Consider the following 6,000-nt stretch of genomic DNA (forward strand, 5'->3'; position numbering starts at 1 on the left):
GTTTTCTTGATTGGTTTTGAGAGTTTGATAAACTCCATACAATCAAATCACACTTGAGAGAAAGAAATGTAGTCTGGAATTTGTAGGAGTGTTGCAAACTCCAAACTGGTCTTAGTAACTAAATATTGAAGCAAAGTAAAAAGAATATACATGTGTGTATAATCACTTAAATAAAAATTGATTTAAGATAGCCAAGGAACATGCGGTACAATGTACTTCATCTGCCTGTGCCAGCAAATCTACCGAAAAAAGTCAAGAAATTCTGCTGGTAATTTTAACCTGTGTTTAGCCTCTCCCCCGCCACTATCCCTCAATTCCTCTTAACATAAAAGCTACTAGCCTATTTTTTCAAAGATATATTTTGTTTGAAAGAGCTGCAGGGAGATAGAAAGGGAAAGAAAGGGAGATAAATCTTCCATCCAGCTGTGACTCCCATGTGGGAAGCCAGAACCTAAGTACATGAGCCATTCTCCGCTGTTTTCCCAGGCTCATTGGCAGGGAAGTGGATCAATACAGAGAAGCTCAGAGTCAGACATCTGTATGGGAGGTTGGTACCACAAGCACAGAGACTTTTCTAATGAGTACCTGTACTGGTCAATGCTATACTGTTCTCTAAACCTTGCCAACCAATCACTTCCATTAACAACTTACATAAACTTACTACTTTTTTCATTTTAAAAAATTAGTCTGCCAGACTGTTGCAAACTTAAATGGGTACAGTAAATCTCTTCTTTGTAGCAACAGTTTATACTCATTTTTTTACCTTTCTGAGATCCCTTCTCCATAGACAGGAAAGTGCCATATATGCTAGTTGTCTCCCGTATGCTGTTTCTTTTTATTCCATGATAGCACTAAGTTCATGGAAGGCAAACAAGCATTTGTTGTATCATTTATTCAAAAACCATTTGAGAATCTATTTGTATCAGGTGTTAATGTAGGCATCAGAGAAAACAGAACTGAAGAATATTATGGCATATTCACCAAAGATTTTGAAATCAGTTAAACATAAGTAATAAGTATTTTAGAGTTATGATGTAATTTTGAAACAGAATATGATAATTATGACTGAAGAATAATCAAAATAGAAAAACAAAATAATAAAAGAACATAGATAAAAGAACAAAATAATAAAGAACCTAAATAGAACAGATATTAGGTTATGGATAATGTTTATCTTCCAAACTGAACTGTCCACTGTAGTTCAACTTCAATGACCTAAATATAATAACTGTTTAATTGGAAACCTGTTTTCTTTTTCTTGGAGCAAGCATCACAGGAAAAACATTGCAGAGTTTCGAGTTTCACGATAAAGAAGGAAACATAAAATGGACTTTCATAGATGGGATGAAATTATATTTCCATGGAAACCCTGAGTTGGTTTGTTGCAGACCAACTTTGGTTGGCAACTTGGGCAACTTTCAGCTATAAAAATATACTTGGCAACTTAAAAAATGTATCCACCCTATCATGAATGCAATCTTTAAATGACAGCTAAATATGTAGAAAGCATCTCACTGGATTAAAGGCATATTTTTAAAATTCTTTAATTCTTACCAACTTCACATGGCAAAGATATCATTTAAATATAAAACACTCCAATAAACCAAGTTGTGCCAGAATAAACAGAATCTAGAATACGACTGTCCTCTGATTTCAGTGTTGGAGCAAGAAAAGGGGCAAGGACTTCCTCTGTTACAAACTAGCAGAGTCTGTGGGTTTAATAGCTTTTACTAAATCATGACAACCAAACAGACTCAACATTTTATCCCAGACAACATTATTTTTTAATATTTTGTCCAATTAGAGTTTCATTACATCATGACATATGGTTGTTAAGCAAAGCAAAAGTATTTATGTTTTATATTAAAATAATATTTATGTTTTATATTAAAATATTCTTCTTATGACCTACATATACTAAAGATTCTTACTTTTAGTAACCTATTGTTTTGGAGATTGACTCCAGCTTCTATATTTACTCCTATTTTTTTTCATTGGTTTTAGACATGAGGAGAACCAAAGGACAGGCAGATATATATCTAAAGAATCAGCTTTCGACTCTGAATTAACATTCTCCAATAAAGTAAGATTGAGCAGCTCTTCATCACATCCTGAAGGTTTTCCCAGTCACTTTTACAAATGCTTAAACTCCCAGGCTTTACACATAGGTCAGGCAATTTCAGTGCTGCCAAAGTGAGCACTCACAGGCACTTAGTTTCATTTGATTCCCTCCACTTCACCACCTACTACTAAAAGATCATCCCACCTCAATCAATTTCTCTGAGGGTTTAGGTGACCTCTTTGTGTGTGTGTGTGTGTGTGTGTGTGTGTGTGTGTGTGTGTGTGTGTGTGTGTGTGTGTGTGTTTCTCTCTCCCTCTCTCTCTCTCTCCTTATATTATCACTTATCCCAAATGCCTGGGTCAAAGACTAATGACAGGACATCTTCACTCTCATCATATTCTCTTTAACTACACCCTCACACACCACCCTCTACATGTAGATGTGTCCCATCCTCAAGTGGCAGTACAACTTCCATCAGATCATGCTGGAAGACCTATGGAGATTTGCCCAGCTCTAGGCACTTTCATACTTTCCTGCAAATAATGCTGAAAACCCTGACAAAGTTGGGAAAATATATATATATATATGTTTTCAAGTTAAATAGGCTCAAAGTATCACTCAAACACTCACTGTGTGATTTAAAACAAATTGCTTAATTATCTCTAAATATTCTGTCCTCTCTAATAACAAGTAAGTTAACCCTACCTACCTTGCATGGTGGTTCTTACAGGTAAGTGAAATGGCATGGAAACACATTCTATAAATCTAACCTACCATAAGAACTAATAAAGAAATGTCCTCTTCATTTCCGTTATACTCTGCCTAGATATGTGTTTATTTGAGAAGAAGAGGAAGAGAGCGAGAAACAGGAAAGGAGATAGAGAAAGCTCCTCTGTTAGTTCATGCCCCAGAGAGCCACAACAGGCAGGTCTAGGCCAGGCAAAAGCCAGGAATCAAGAACTTCATCCTTGTCTCCAATTCAGTGCTAGTAGTCTAAGTACTTTGGTCATCTTCCTCCATCTTCCCAGGTGCATTATCAAGAAGCTGAATTGGAAACACAGAATCCAGGGCTTTTTTTTTTTTAAAGATTTATTTTAAAAGATTTATTTTTATTATTTTATTTATTGGAAAGGCAGATATAGAGAGGAGAGACAGAGAGGAAGATCTTCCATCCGATGATTCACTCCCCAAGTGAGCGCTACAGCCGATGCTATGCCGATCTGAAGCCAGGAGCCTCTTCCAGGTCTCCCACGCGGGTGCAGGGTCCCAAAGCTTTGGGCTGTCCTCGCTTTCCCGGGCCACAGGCAGGGAGCTGGAAGGGAAGCGGGGCTGCTGGGATTAGAACCGGCACCCATATGGGATCCCGGGCGTGCAAGGTGAGGACCTTAACCACTTGCGCCACCGCGCCGGGCCCAGAATCCAGGGCTTTAACGAGCAATTTCATATGGGATGCCAGGATCCCAAGCAAAATGCCCCTAACATCAGAATTCTCTATCTTTAATTTTTATAACAAGATTTGCAAACATACAAACATATAAAAAAGTTGTTGAAATATAAGTTTATACTATATTTATAGTATGATATACACTGTATTATAAATAGTATATAATATATACATAATATATTATGTAATTATAGTATATATACTGTTATGTATATAATACATACCATACTCATACATATAAAATACCATATACTATAAATTTATAAAATCTTCCTTTTAGGAGTACTCATGTGCATAGTCTGTAACTTTTGACTAGTGATTGATGATCTTTCTGTGGTAATTTATATTCATGGTATATGTGTATTTTACAATTATCTCACTAGTTGCGGGCTCCTTGAGGATAGGAATTCACAACCAATAATTCTCTGAAACGTACAATGCCTGCATGTGCTGGCAATCCGTTTCACACTTAGAGACTTACTCATCACTAGTAAGACAGTTTCAATTTTTTATGTTAGTGATAGGCTTACACTATATCTTCACTTTCTTTTTCTTAAGATTCACTTATTTTTATTGGAAAGTCAAATAGATAGAGAAAGAGGAGGAGAAACAGAGAGAAATATTGTCCATCCCATGATTCACTCCCCAAGTGACCGCTACAGCCGGTGCTGCTCCGATCCAAAGCCAGGAGCCTAAAGCCTCTTCCAGGTCTCCCACATGAGTGCAGGGTCCCAAGGCTTTGGGCTGTCCTAGAGTATTTTCCCAGGACACAAGAAGGGAGCTGAATGGGAAGCAAGGCTGCCGGGATTAGGACCTGCATCCATATGGGATCCAGACACGTTCAAAGTGAGGACTTTAGCCACTAGGCCATGGCGCCAGACCCTATATCTTCATTTTCTAAAACAACATTTATTGAAGCTACAATCAGAGGAAAGACTGACCAGAACAAAGAGTACAGCACACAGTTGTGGAATGTTGCATAGCCCCTTGGGAAATGGGAGCTACTATTGCCTTTGTGGCCATGTTCCAACCAAACAAGCAACCAACCAAGGCAACCCAGATACCATTCAATCCCACATAGAAAAACAGTGTTATTATTTTTGGAGAAGAATTTATTTTTAGGAAATGTATCTTTTAGCCTTCATTTTTGAATTAAATAAAGTCAATAGGTGTTATAATCAAGTATGCAAACAGAAAAAATAACATTTTGTTTCGGAATAATGAAGTCTTTTGAAGCCCAATTCATATCAGGATAATTTAAAGAGGTGCTAAGAATTCTGTTCTCTTCCTCTCCTTTTACTCGGTACTTTACTGTACAAATAATTCCCACTAGAATCATCAACAGAAACTCTTGATTAGGGTTAACATCATACAGATGTGAGACTTGCTAACTATACACAGTCAGTGTTGGCTCAGTGTAATTTATAGCATCTGACGAGGATTGTGGTTCAATTTCTTTTCTAGATCACTTGTATAATCTTGAAGTGATGCTTTTCTAAAACATGTTTTGACCCAGGCCAAAACTTCATACAGAAAAACAAAAATTAAGCTTTCTACACCTGCTTGTATTTATAAATGATCAAAAATATTATGAGAGCTTCTACTTTCTAAAAAGTATATGCATGAGAAAATAAATTTCTTTAGGTGATTCTTGATTACATATTACTTATAAGAATCATCTATATTAAACTGATTGAGTATATTAAGTGGCACACATAATATTCAAGTTTGTCAGTTCTCAAAAAAAGTAGCCAATACATATTTTAAGAAACCTTCTATGCTGTAGCATTTGGGTATTAACTGTAAAATACATTAAGTAAAGACATAATTGCCTCAAACAAGAGAGAGTGTTCATTTCAAATGTAACGGACATATGCTAGTTGTCCTAGATTAACAACTTTACATTCACATTTCCTATTTAATATGCATAATCACACACATGCCATTTTTTCTCTTAAAAAGTAGGCATAAATATAGTCACAGTATGGGATTCATGACAAAGATAATATATAATATAAATAAAAGGTAAAATAAATCTGAGGTATAATCCTGTTAAGACTACATTTATAAATATGCTAATTGAATAATACACATTCATTCTACCTTATATATAATGCGTGTGATTGTATATAAACTTCTAAGTGATAGAAAATTGAGTTTATCTTTCTGTGCTTTGTTTATTTGACCTAATAATCTCACGTGCCTTTCATTTTGTTGCAAATGTTACTACCACATAATATCACAGAGAATGTATATACGCTTTTATCCAGTAATCATTCAATGGTGAGCATCTAGGTTGGTTTCATATTTTTGCTATTGCTAACTGGGCTGAAATTAACAAGAAAGTCCAGGTATTTCTTGCAGATTCTGGTTTTGTTCCCTTTGGATATGCTCTCAGAGCTGGGCCAGCTGGGTCACATGACACACTCCCCATGTCAGACATTCTGAACTGAATTCCCACCAAAAGTATATTTTGGTAACCTTTTCTCCATAT

The sequence above is a fragment of the Ochotona curzoniae genome, unplaced genomic scaffold, assembly GCF_017591425.1.
Source record: "Ochotona curzoniae isolate NIBS_2020 unplaced genomic scaffold, NIBS_Ocur_1.0 contig_3819, whole genome shotgun sequence".
Taxonomy (NCBI): Eukaryota; Metazoa; Chordata; class Mammalia; order Lagomorpha; family Ochotonidae; genus Ochotona; species Ochotona curzoniae.